The sequence below is a fragment of the Apodemus sylvaticus genome, chromosome 7, assembly GCF_947179515.1.
Source record: "Apodemus sylvaticus chromosome 7, mApoSyl1.1, whole genome shotgun sequence".
In the NCBI taxonomy this organism is placed as follows: domain Eukaryota; kingdom Metazoa; phylum Chordata; class Mammalia; order Rodentia; family Muridae; genus Apodemus; species Apodemus sylvaticus.
In genome coordinates, this window is record NC_067478.1 from 118,036,151 (window position 1) to 118,050,851 (window position 14,701).

Sequence of the window (14,701 nt, forward strand, 5' to 3'; positions counted from 1 at the left end):
ATGATCCTAATGAAACAGTCTTAAATGTAGATTTTATTATGATAGGCAGTATATTTGAACCAATTTTATCAACTCTGATAAAGATAAAATATTTCAGCAGGGACTTAAAACCTGTCTGTAAACAAGAACTAATTGCTCTGGTTAGTAGTATATCAGCTTAGAACCTGGGTATTTATCAGAACCACTCTTATATGCCAGCCAAGACAAGTTCATATTGGACTGTCTTTCTGATTTCCTGGACTCTCATCCATCACAAGTTCTATGTATAACTGAAGTGCACGAGATAGGATAAAATTCAATTCCTACCTCATTTTTTTGTGCTTACAAAGAAGTCAAGAGATGTTTCAAATAAAAATTGAGCTTTATATTTTTGATTAGGTTTTAACAATCATTACAAAATTATAAACACCATATCATCTTTCCTAGTGATGGAAAAATGCACCCCTAAAGAATTAATGTATTTAACATATGGGTAAAGTCCCACACATGTATGAAATGGAGTGTGTTCTGAGAACCACAGACAATTGCAAATGTATTATTCTTACAGGTAGAAAAATCAAATTTTTAATATTTTTCAATCTCAAAGTAATATCATGTGGGTTGATAAGTTGCTAAGTCTCCTTCCGAGGTATTTGGCCTCTCCAAACTAAGCAGCTAACTTGACTCTCCTAAAGTATATATAGATTATTTGTTTTTAATTGTTCTGCCATCCACCACATTTGATTTCAAATTCTAGAGTCAGCCTCCTGAGCTGACTCTTCACTCTATCTACTCTAAACATTTATATCTTTTCCTCTATGCTCTAAATGTCTCTCTAGCTCCTGGTGTCTACCATGCCTTCTGGGCACTCATCAGATACTCCCATTCTTTCTGACTTCTGGAGCTTGCTACATTATCCTACAATAACTGTCATTTCATGATTTTGTTCCATGTTTCTGGCCTTCTTTGAGACCTCGACACCTCTCTAATAAAACACTTACCTTTCCCCCTCTACACTGTAATCTTTGTCTCTCACAGATCCCTGCCTCCTCTTAGGAACTGCTGGCTTTATTCTGTAGCATTTCTATGCCCTGGTGACCCTCTATAATATTAATATTGAACTCATCCCAGGGGCAGAATTCCTGTCTGTGACCCTGATCTCTGTTTCTCAGATCCTTCTCATAGCTTATAGAAACTCTCCCTCTGGCAGAATTTGTTTTGAGACCCATCCATTTTTACTACTAAGAGGCAGCGATGTTACTAAAGATTTGCTATCTTACTGACGTGGCCTCTATACAGCTCAATCAATGGCCAAAATTTGGCACAACTGATTTTCAAATTCTTTTATAGGGTAACAACTGGACATCACAAACAAATGATCCCCAAATCTCTTATATCTAAACTTTCTCCCTTCTCTACTTTGAAAAGTCTCTTATTTCTAAGACTTTTCTTCTTTCCACTCTTTAAAACCTTTTATCTCTACAACTTCTCTGCTCTCAAAAATATATCTTAAGATTCTGCTATAAACTATGTCAGAATTTGTTAAGTTCATTGAGTATGGTTAAAAACCCATTACAGAATTTATCTTAAAATGTTTAACAAATGTGTCTAGGTAAAAATCTCTATATAGATAATCTTAATTTGCTACAATTTCCTCTACAAGTTATTCAACTCCTATGTAGGATATAATCTATATGTAACTTGGATTCAACTATTATTTAGTAAAATATATGTTTTTAAATGGAAACCATGTGCTTTGCCTCCATCTTGCCTGATGACTTCATCACAGTGAAAGCAAACTTGTGGCTGGCAGCCATCTTTACTAAGGTTAATGAAAGGACATAGGCCATAAAACTTCTCCACAATCTTCATTAAGATGACCACATAGTATAACCCAACTAATGTAACAATAATATAATGTTTAGTGATACTTGTTCCTCTCCTTATCATTTTATCTCCAATTTTTCGACCAAAGAGGGAACAGCATGCCTCCAAAATATTTTAAATCAGCATGGATTTTTGTAAAATAAATTCCTAAGTTTATACAGACTTTAAAAACCTGACTTTGAGATTTATATCCAATTACTTATGTGTTTTCAAACTGTTTAGCAACTAGTTTAAAGAAAAAAACTTTAGGTAAGAAACAACATATGTTTGATAAAATATCTTTGCTTAATGTTATGAACTCCTACATTTATAATGGTTACTTAGGTAAAGAGAAACCAGCTTAGAGATGTATGTCTAATCACTTACATCTATGATAACTGTGTTGAAAACAGACTTCTAGAAAATTTGAATAAGGAACAACATTTGTTTTATAAATAAGGTTTATAAATTCCTAAAGTCTACTCAGGTTTACAGTAATGGACATGAAGACACTTAACTAAGCCCTTTGCCTTTGCTAACTCTCTTAAGCTTTCGCTATTTGGATAAACTGAGTTACAAAAGAAAACATGGTATTCTGTAATGGTGCATTATGACAAAATCAGAAAAGTAAGCATCCTGTCACTATGCGAACTGTATTTATAGTTTGTAAAGATTCCAGTTTCTTCGTGCATGATTTAAATTTTTATTTTAACGCAAAAAGGAAATTTTCAATACAATTGATTATCACTCAAACATATCAGAAATAAAATCAAAATTCTAATCTTATAAAAATCTACTAACTTGTAAACTGATCAAGAAAATTGAGACATGAAAGCTAATGAATTAGAAGCAATGGTAATACAAATATACCCAAAGCTTTTATCTTTTTTCTAAACTTAAAAAGTTCATAAATCTTCAAAGAGTTGTGATTTATTTGTATCCACCTGTCACCGCTCACAAGATGGCTGATTTAAATAGGAGAGTAAGAAACGGGAGAAGTGGTTCAGCCAGAGAGCTAGAAAGGTTTAGAATAATGACCTGTGGGATGAAGAGTGCTGGAGTAGTCACGGGTATTGAATGAGACTTGTCCTGGGTTTCTTTGATATCTGATGCAGATCAGGTATTCTACAAGGTTCTCTGTAGCTTCTCTTCCCTTTGATGCTTTTCTCATGGTGAAATGGGGCTGTCAATTTGGGGCTGAAAACACAGATCAAACTATAATTCTTCTAACACACCCCACCATGAAGTTATGCCGTCAATACAACTTAGTTCACCTAGCATCTCCACATCAGAATCAAATCTTTTTTTCTCATTTCCATACTATGAACTTCAGCAGACTTTTACAGGTAAGTGGCATTCCTAAAGGTACTCTTCTTAAAAAGAAAGAATAATACAGAAATAAATAATCTGGGATACTTCTGTGGTATAAGCTTCATTAGACCTTACTTTTACTTTTACAGCTTTACTGATATAATTTGACAAAAACACATGCACTTACATTGTATAATGTGTATATATTATAATGTGAAATGATTACTCTAATCAGATTAATGAACATGCTCAACACATCTACATACTCATTGTTCAACCATTTTCCTGTGTAAGTACAGAGACACTTACTTTACTTGTATAAGTAAAGACACTTATTTTAGACTTTGTCTTACCATCCAAAGTGACTGTATTTTCCTGATATTCTAAATTTCCTAAATTGCTCTAGCTTTTCATGGAAAGAGTCTTCAGTATGCTGTTGTATATTCAGCATGTGTTGGACAATTGTTTGTTTGTTTGTTTTGGTATTGTGTTCTATTTTTTTTATTTTACAACACTGAGGAAAGTTAGAGAACACAATCTTGCCCCAGAAGGAAATTAGTTATTTCTTCATAGACACATTTTTCTCTGCGGGTTAACTGTTTAAGACATGAGGGTCTGCGTGGGAACTGTCTTCCTTCATCTACATGAATGTATGTATGATGAAACCCCAAATTAAATACATCAATCAAAAGTATTGAATGACCTAAAATGTTCAAAATGAAAAGAAAAACAATTAAATGTGTGTAAAGATATTCAGCATCGTTAGCCTTAACTTAAATGCAGATTAAAATCAACAGAAATTTTGCCTCACATCTGCCAGAATGACTAAGGTCAAGAAAACAAGCAATTTAAAAATCCAACTTGTCCTACAGTTGACCCCCAACCCCACCATGCCCTGCCTTGTACTTGCCGAAGGCTGATTTCCATTAGTTCTCCTCTGCTTTCCCTACACTTATATCCCCTGTACTGGCTGATTTTTTTTGTATATCAACTTGACACAAGCTGGAGTTGTCATAGAGAAAGCATTCTCAGCTGAGGAAATGCTTCCATGAGATCCAGCTGTAAGGCATTTTATAATTTGGTGATCAAGGGGAGAGGACCCATTGGGGGTGGTACCATTCCTGAGCTGGTAGCCTTGGATTCTATAAGAAGTCATCTGAGGAAGGTAGGGGAAGCAAGAAGTTACCAGTAAGTAAGTAACATCTCTCCATGGCATCTGCATCAGCTCCTGCTTCCTGCCCTGTGTGAGTTCCAGTCCTGACTTTCTTTGGTGATGAAAAGCAATGTGAATGTGTAAGCTGAATAGACCCTTTCTTCCCCAACTTGCTTCTTGGTCACAATGTTTTACACAGAAATAGAAACCCTGACTAAGATACCACCATATCCTGCTACTTTCCCCATCCACTCTCCCACCCAGTTTCCTCCATCCACCCACCTCCAATAAATATTTTATGTCACTTTCTGAGAACAATACAAGCATCCTCCTTTGAGCTCTCCTTGTTATTCAGTTTCGTTGGTTCTGTGGATTGCAGCATGGTTATCCTGTATATTTTAGCTAACATCCACTTATCTGTGAGTACATACCATGCATATACTTTTGGGTCTGGGTTACCTCATTCAGGATGTTTTCTAGTTCCATCCATTTGCCTTCAAAATTCATGATCTCCTTGTTTTGAATAGCTGAGTAGTATTTCATTGTGTAAATGAACCTCATTTTCTTTTCCCATTCTTCAGTTGAGGGACAACTGGATTATTTTCAGTTTTAGAGACCTGGGATGGGGGGCAAAGGGAAGCCCCATGGAGTTTATGGGGGTGACTGTAGTGGTGACTCCTAGCAGTGGGGATATGATGCCTGAAGGGGCCACCACCTATAGTCAGGCAGTACTCTCAGTGGAAGGATAATGACTCTCCCATTCATAAAACATTCTACCAAAATGTATCCTGCCTACAAGATGTTCAAGGACAAAAATGGAATAGAGAGGAGGGAATGGCCAACCAGTGACTGGCCTATTGGAGACCTAGATGGGCCAGAACCAATGGGCAAGAACCAATCCATGACACTCTTAATGGTACCCAGTTATGCCCAGCATAACTCTCCACTGAGAAACTCCACTCTGCAATGGAAAATTATTCAGAGACATACAGCCAAAAATTAGATGGAAATTGGGGAGTCTTACAAGAATTTGGGGAAAGATTGAGGGACCTGAACAGGGTAGGGACTCCACAAAAAAACCAAAACAGTCAAGAAACCTGGATCCCTGGGGGCTCCCGGAAACTGAACCAACAATCAAAGTGTAAACATGGAATGGACATAGGCATCCCCACACATATGTAGCAGATGTGCATCTTGATCTTCATGAGAGTCCCCCAACTGGAGTAGGGGCTGTTACTGAACCTGTTGCCTGTCTGCAGATCATGTTCTCCTAACTGGCCTCAGTGGGAGAGTTTTGCCTAGTCCTGCAGTAGATTAATATGCCAGGGTGGTATGATATCCAGCAGGATGGGGGTTATGAGGGAGGAGCTGTGGGAAGAAGAAACTGTGAGGAGATGGGGGCTGTGATAAATTAATTAAATAATGAAAAAAGTCCCAATATGTTAGTGAGAAATTAAGAACCATTAATATACTGTTGGTAAGAGCACAAACCAATGAAGCTGCTATAGAAATACACGGGTCCTTCAAAAAACTAAACATAGAACCCTCAAATGATCCAGCCATATCTTTCTTAGCTATAAAATCATTGAAATCCAAATCAGAATAGCACAGAGATTTACACCGTTGTGTTCTGTATTACTCAAAACTAGGTATATAAATTACAGCAGCAATAGATACACTATCAGTGAATGCTCATTTTATACTTTCATCTGAGTTCTTGTTTCTGATTGACAACTGAAAGGTAATCATCAAATATAAAATATTTATTTATCCATTGTATTTATTTCACACATGTTCTTTTACCACTACCTTATTTTAGATAAGACTCCAGATGTTGATGGTGTAGATTTCTCTGTACTTTTAATTGTCTGTAAGACTAAGCAACTAAGATTGGTAATCTATTTTTTTCCTATTCTTCAGTTGTTAGTTTGCTTTTTTGTGGTTTGCTTACCATTTTGCATGATTTCCAGTTTTTTGTAAATTTTTAAAAATTTCTTTGTGTGTACATTTGTGCGTGCGTGTGTGTGTGTGTGTGTGTGTGTGTGTGTCTATTAATGATAACATGCAACTTACATTGATCAGCTGTAGTAAAGTGCTATTGTGATGTTAATATTACTATAGCAGCTGAAGCTTCTTGAGATGTGGAAAGCATTAAGCAAAAATGCATCACCATAGCCATGTAAATATTGTTTTCTTAGTGTAGTAAGGATTTAAGGTTATGTTATTTAAACTTAAAAGTCTGAGTTCAAAGTTGATCCCACTTACTTCTCTATGGCTAAGCTGCTTTCTTGAAGGAATTTACAGTGTTTCCAATCTCCACTGCCTTGGTGAAATAGGAGTTTGCTAGAGGATGATGTAATCCTCTTTTTCCAACTTCTATCAAGTTTGGGAATCATCCTCTGGAAAGTTAGGTTTAATAAAGAAGACTGCTTAAGTCTCAGAAGCCTTCTGCATCTACTCCCACAGGTTTAAAAGAGCTCTTCTCAGTCTCTAAGAAGGAATCTTCTGGACTTTTTAGAACAAAAATCCTCTGCAATTGTACAGTGCTGCCTCTGTTTCTGTGTTACAGAAATGCCTCTTCATACTTCTATATGCTTAACCTGCAGTGGCACTTCTTTGATTGCACAGCACTTGTTTATAACTGCAAATAGGCTTTTGAACTAGGTGCCCAAATCATGGCTGTCTTTGGATATATGATTCTCGCTCCAGATGTTGATGATGTAGATTTCTCTGTACTTTCAATTGCCTGTAAGACTGAACAAAACCTACTAATATTCTGTTTGTGAACATTCATTTTGTGGCCATGGTGCTTTGAGGTGGTGAATATCTTAACACAATGGCTCAGAAACTAGAAGCCTGGAGTTAAGAAATATTTCTAAATAATTTACCATGTCTGGACTTTGAAGAATTGTATAATCTCAGCTTCTTCTATCAAAATCTAAGTGGTAGAACAATTGAAGAAATCACAAATTATATAACAATAAAGTACCCAAATACAGAGTGGATACATTATAGTCTTATTTCAGAGGTGGGAAATATGAATAGTTTTAAATACTATAGTGTAATCAGGAATCATAATCTTTTAACTCAAGGGCACTGCAAATAGATAAGCAGAAAGTAAAAAGCTCCTTTATTCAATCAATTATGTGATTCTTAATCTTCACTGTCTCCCTGAAAGGACTTAGAAGCAAATGAGCATTCAGAACATATCTCTGGCTGTGTCTATGGAGATCTATTCAGACAGGATTAACTGTGGATGTTAGTAGCATGATCACTTAGTGTTGGGTCAAAGAAGAGAAAGGAGAAAGTGAACTGAATACAGGCATGCTATCCTTTCCTGCCTCTTGGCCCTTCAAGATAAATATCTTATTCCTCTACATGCTTTTCTGCTTCTAAGATGTCTTGTGTGAATGTGTGGGGCCAAGTGACCACCCATTAAAAACTCTGGAATCATGATTCAAATTAAATGTTCTCCCCTTGTTTGTATCATATAATAAATGTAAAATTTGATAACAGATTTTTTGGTCTTCATTAAAAGTAAACTTAATCTCATGATTCTTAATTCTTTGGAACTGGATGTTGGAATAATTTGGAAGAATTTGTGGTCATGTGTTAAAGAAAACCCAACATCCTGCTTTACCCAGGTCCATAAGAGGAAGTATAGCCTGAAATCAAAACAGAAAGCTTGAGAATGCTGGGTAGTCTCATTAGGAAATGTCTCTATAAAAAGTTATGGACATGGGTCTATGCCCTCTAAGAAGCATTGCAAAATCAAAGAGAAGTAAGCATTCTATACAAAGATAGGGGAACATCCAGATAATGCCCGTTTGGGCTTCAGAGTACAAAACCTCAAGTTTGTTTGAAAGTCTGTTCCTCAAAATGATATATCTACTGTAGTCTCATGTTTTCCAAAGGCAGCAAAGTAAAGAATTTTCTTATCCATTTTTTTCAACTACCTGGACACCCAGAGGCTAATGTTGTAGTGGTCAAAGAGGGCTTGCTCATCCCTCAAGGTGCTTACAGACTCTGACATTGTACATGTGATGCTGTGTGGCCTTATTGCAAATTATATAAATGCAAGTGTCAAGATGTATTTCACAAAGATGTCAAAAGTTTAGCAACCAGGTTAGGCCTGGCAGGGTCAGAGTCCCTGCAGGGAGCCATCCCTCATTTCAGTTTTATTTCAGTCACTCTGCTTTCTGTGTTTCCATTCATTTAAATGTTAGAAAATTTTTATTTCAATGTGTCTGAGACTTACAGTTTGCATCTCAAAGGAAATGTTATACTAAGGCTTGAACAACTGTTAAGACAATGGTAACTTCTGAATTTGGGTTAATTTTCTATTCTGAATTTGTATCACAAAATATGAGTACATCTTATAGGGTAGTAGGAGACAGACTGCTGTGTTTTAAAGTGACACACTTGGTGTCCAGTTTGACATACGATAAACCTGTGATTCTTGATCAACATTGTCAACCTCATTGTAGTAGAATCACCCAAGAGACTGAGTTTTACTTTGAATATGTCAATGAGAGTTTTTAAAGATGATTAACTAAAATCCTTAGGTCTTCAGTGACTCAGACAGCATTATTATAGAGGATTTATAGACATATTGAGTCAAAGAAGAAAGTAAGCAAATATTTAACAACCACACCCTCTATTCCCTCTTCTCCTTCCATGGCATACTTGATCCACCATAGATCAAATTCCTGCCTCTATCCTGTCTAATCTTGACCTGTAGCATCAAATAACTATGGGTTCATTTCTCTGGGCCATGAAATACATATCAGTTTTGGTTCCTGGAACTGAATGTGGAACCATGGGTATTTTATTCTGACTGTTTAATGTTTTTACCAATTTTTATGAGTTTCCCTCATCTAAGAATTCAGGGAAGAGAAAAATCCTTACATGACTTCCTAGCAAAGTCTGACATCTATCCAAATTACTATTGATCATCAGATATATGCCAAGTAAACCCTGACAATTGAAAAGACAGAACTGGTTTGTTTGTTTGTTTTGTTTTTTAAACTAGGAGACTTGACTTCCCGGGATGTCAACATATAAGAAATACATTTTCTTAAGCTTTCAGAGTAAGGGCACAATAATTCATATTCTCCTTTCATTTTTCATCTCTTTGTGATTTACATCCTTTTACCTCATGGATAAGATATTTTGAGCACAGATAACATTTTACTCAGTTGTGCCTCATTCTTGAAATTCTAAGGATCCAAATGAAAAGCATCTCAAGAACAGACATCTACTGGAGTTCAAGTAGCATTTAATTGACTATTAAAGTAAAAAAGACCTGGACTCTGGTGGCACATTCATTTAATCCCTGCATGCAGGAGGCACAGCCAGAGCCACAGCCAGAGGCAGGCAGATCTCTATGATTTAAAGACCACCCTGGTCTACAGAGCAAGTTGTTCCAATACACCGAGGGCACCACAGAGAAACCTGTCTTGAAAAATAAAAACAAAACAAAACAAAAAATGTAAATCAGAATAGTGACAATAAAAACAACCAGTTGCATTACTCTCAAATAGATTGCTTCATTTGAGTGTCAATAGGTAAGCCACTTGTCACTTGCCCTCTTATGAGACTTATTTTTATTTCTCTATTAATTTTAAAAGATAATAACTACTTTATAGGTTCATTATTGTAAATGGTTTGTTATATAAAAGTTATTCATTTAATTGTGCACAGTGCTATTGATACAGCAGTAAGTAATTATTCTACAAGTGTTATGTAATTCTAGAATATCTTTATCCACTGCTTACTAGACTTGATTAATGGACTTGTTCTGCTTCTACCCTTAGGGTATCCTGTGCCACTGTACCAATCCAGACTGGAAGGAAAGAAGCTTACCCTGGTGGGCAAGTTCCACAGGATCCTGGGCACAAGAGTGATGTAAGAAATAGTCATCCCCAATGCTGTTTTTACTAAAAACAGCTCTCTTTTGGGGGGTAAAAAGTGCTATATAAACCTTTGAGCATGCCACTTCTGCCACTGGGAAGATCTTACTTCCTGACACTTTCTAGAGAACCAGCAGCAACAGGGCATTTGGTAAGAACCACTCCAACGTCTAGAAGCCTACAGCCACTCTGGCACTCACAACCCAGCAACCACCAAAACCTGCCATCCCTCCAGATCACCACTCCCCTTCCATACCTTCTACCACTCCCTCCTCCCCTACCACTTCCCCGTTCCTTCAGATGTGGCAGACTTGTGCCATTTCTGCCTCTGGGAAGATCCTACTTCCTGATACTTTCTAGAAAACTGGCAGCAGCAGGATATTTGAGCACTAGCAACCTGCAGGGCATTCAACCCTTGCCAAGTCTGCCACAGGGAAGACCCCATCTAATGATACTTCCTGGAGAAGCAGCTGTATGCAGGGCATTTGAGAGAAATCAAATCCCAGGAGTACAGAAACACAGGCCTGCAGGACAGAGAAGTTAGAGACAGTAAGACCAGCTAACACCAGAGATATCTAGATGGCCAAAGGCAAACACAAGATCATTACCAACAGAAAACAAGGCAATGTGGCACCATCAGAACTCAGTTTTCCCACAACAGCAAACCCTGGATACTCCATCACAACAGAAAAGCAAGAGCTGGATTTAAAATCATATCTCATGATGCTGATGGAATACTTCAAGAAGGACATAAATAACTCCCTTAAAGAAATACAGGAGAACATGGGTCAATAGGTAGAAGCCCTTAAAGAGGAAACACAATAATCCCATAGGGAATTATGGGAGAACATGAGACAACATGCAGAAGCCCTTAAAAAGGAATCACAAAAACCCCTTAAAGAAACACAGAATATTGGTCAACAAGTAGAAGCCCTTAAAAAGAAAACACAAAAAATCCCTTAAAGAATTTCAGGGAAAAACAAACAAACGGTTGAAGGAACTGAATAAAACTATCCAGGATCTAAAAATGGAAGTAGAAACAATAAAGAAATCACAGAGACATCTCTGGAGATAGAAAACCTTGGAAAGAATTCAGGAGTCATAGATGCAAGCATCAATAACACAATTAAAGAGATTGGAAGAAAGAATCTCAAGAGCTGAAGATTTCATAGAAAACATTGATTCAACAGTCAAAGAAAATGCAAAGTACAAAAAGCTTGTAACCCAAAACATCCAGGAAATCCATGACACAAGAAGAATACTAAACCTAAGGAATATAGGTATAAAAGAGAGTGAGAATTTACATCTTAAAGGCCCAGTAAATATCTTCAGCAAAATTATAGAAGAAAACTTCCCTAACCTAAAGAAAGAGATGCCCATGAACATACAAGAAGCCTCCAGAACTCCAAACAGACTGGACCAGAGCAGAAATTCCTCCAGTCACATAATGATCAAAACAGCAAATGCACTAAAGAAAGAAACAATATTGAAGCAGTAAGGGAAAAGGGTCAAGTAACATATAAAGGCAGATGTATCAGAATCACACCACACTTCTCACCAGAGAATATGAAAGCCAGAAGATCCTGGGCAGATGTCATACAGACCCTAAGAGAAAATTAATATCGTCCCAGATTATTACACACAGCAAAACTTTCAATTATGATAGATGGAGAAAACAAGAGATTCCATATCAAAAGCAAATTTACACAATATCTTTCCACAAATCCAGTTCTACAAAGGATAATGGCTGGAAAACAGCAACACAAGGCAGAAAACCACATCTTAGAAAAAGCAATAAGGTAATCTTTCAACAAAACCAATCGAAGACAGCCACACAAACAGAATTTTACCTTTATCTAAGAAGATAAGAGTTAGCAACAATCACTTTTCCTTACTATCTCTTAATATTAATGGTCTCAATTCCCCTATAAAAAGACACTGACTAACAGACCAGTTATGTAAACAGGACCTAACATTTTGCTGCATACAAGAAACCCACCTCAGTGACAAAGACACTCACTTTAAAAAAACAATAGAGCAATTTCATTAGAAAGTTTTTCCTCAAAAATGGCTAATAGCCTTACCTTATGTGAGAAAAAATGTTTTGTCTCTGCTTCAATACAAGAAGCTAGGATCTTAAATCTTTCAGTGTATATTGTTCATAGAATTTTATTACAGGCCTTTGCTCTTAACAATGGCCTTTAAGTTGTTACGATAAAGTAATTGGCTAATACACTGCTTTAAGCTTGCCACAAGAGGATTTAAGCCTCTAAGGTTCTCAGGGTAGATACAAAATAAATAGTGAGAGACATAACTTGGAGAAAGCTACTGTAAGCATTTGTCAATAGTTTATGTTACGTTATCACTGCCATTCTTTGGCAAAGGAAACATTAATGCAAAAACAGCTTTTTTCCTCTGAAAACTTTTCCTCTGAAAAGTACATTTTTACATCCTTCAATAAAGATATTGTTGTGTTAGTAAAATGTTACAAGATAATAGCGTAAAATTATTTTAAAAGGAATGTTTTAAGAACCTGATGAAACGTTTGTTTCTTGTTTCAAATAGCAATCAAAGGAATTATTATCAATAGTTAATCTATCACATGGAAAGCATTTTAGGCAAAATTGGTAATTGTTAAACAAAAGATAAATTGTTAAAATTTGCTTCCATACATGCTTTTATATTTCTTTTATTTATTTATTTATTTATTTATTTATTTTTATTTGATGTATTCATTATTTACATTTCAAATGATTACCCATTTTCTGGGTCCCCACTTCCCGCAAGTCCCATAAGCCCGCTTCCCTCCCACTGTTCCTCCATCAACTCCTTCCCACTTCACTGTTCTGGTATTCCCCTATACTGTTGCACTGAGTCTTTCCAGAACCAGGGGCCACTCCTCTGTTCTTTTTGGACATCATATAATATGTGGATTATTTCTTGGGTTTTCCATGTTTCTAGATTATTATCCACTTATCAGTGAGTGCATACCAGGACTGATCTTTTGAGACTGGGTTACCTCACTTAGTATGATGTTCTCCAGCTCCATCCATTTGTCTATGAATTTTATGAATTCATTGTTTCTAATGGCTGAATAGTACTCCATTGTGTAAATATACCACATTTTTTGTATCTATTCTTCTGTTGAGGGATTAAAGCCTACTTGATCATGGTGGATGATCATTTTTATGTGTTCTTGGATTCACTGGGCAAGAATTTTATTGAGTAATTTTGCATCAATATTCATAAGGGAAATTGGCCTGAAATTCTCTTTCTTAGTTGGACCTTTGTGTGGTTTGTGGCTTTGTAGAAGGAGTTGGGTAGTGTGCTTTCTGTTTCTATTTGGTGGAATAGTTTGAAGAGTATTGGTGTTAAGTCTTCTTTGAAGGTCTGATAGAGTTCTGCACTGAAACCATCTAGTTCTGTGCTTTTTATGGTCAGAAGGCTATCTATGACTCCTTCTATTTCTTTAGGGGTTATAGGTATGTATAGATGATCTATTTGATCCTGGTTTAATTTTGGTATTTGGTATCTATCTAAGAAATTGTCCATTTCCTCCAGATTCTCCAGTTGTGTTGAGTACAGGCTTTTGTAGTAGGATCTGATGATTGTTTTGAATTTACTCAGTTTCTGCTGTAATATCTCCCTTTTCATTTCTAATTTTGTTAATTTGGATACTTTCTCTGTGCCCTTTGGTTAGTCTGGCTAAGGGTTTATCTATCTTGTTGATTTTTTCAAAGAACCGGCTCCTGGTTTTGTTGATTCTTTGTATGGTTCTCTTGGTTTCAGCTCTGAGTTTGATGATTTACTGTCTTCTCCTGCTCCTGGATGAATTAGCTTCTTTTTGTTCCAGGGCTTTCAGTTGTTCTGTTAATCTTCTAGTGTATGCTCTCTCGAATTTCTTTTTGGAGGCACTCAAAGCTATGAATTTTCCTCTTAGCACTGCTTTCATTGTGTCCCATAGATTTGTGTATGTTGCACCTTCAATTTCATTAAATTCTATAAAATCTTTGATTTCCTTATTTCTTCCTGTACCAAGGTATCATTGAGTAGAGTATGGTTCAGTTTCTATGTATATGTGGGCTTTCTGTTGTTTTTATTGTTATTAAAGACCACTTTTACTCCATAGTGATCTGATAGGAGGCATGGGATTATTTCAATCTTCTTATATTTGTTGAGGTCTGTCTTGTGACCAACTATATGATCGATTTTGGAGAAGGTACCATGAGGTGCTGAGAAAAAGGTATAATCTTTTGCTTTGGGATGAAAAGTTCTCTCTATATATATCTGTTAAATCCAATTGGTCCAAAGCTTCAACTTAGGTTCACTGTCTCCCTGTTTAGTTTTTGTTTTCCTGATTGGTCCATTGGTGAGAGTGGAGTGTTGAAGTCACCCACAATTATTGTGTTAGGTGCAATATGTGCTTTGAGCTTTAGTAAATTTTCTTTAATGAATGAGGGTGCCCTTGTATTTGGAGCAT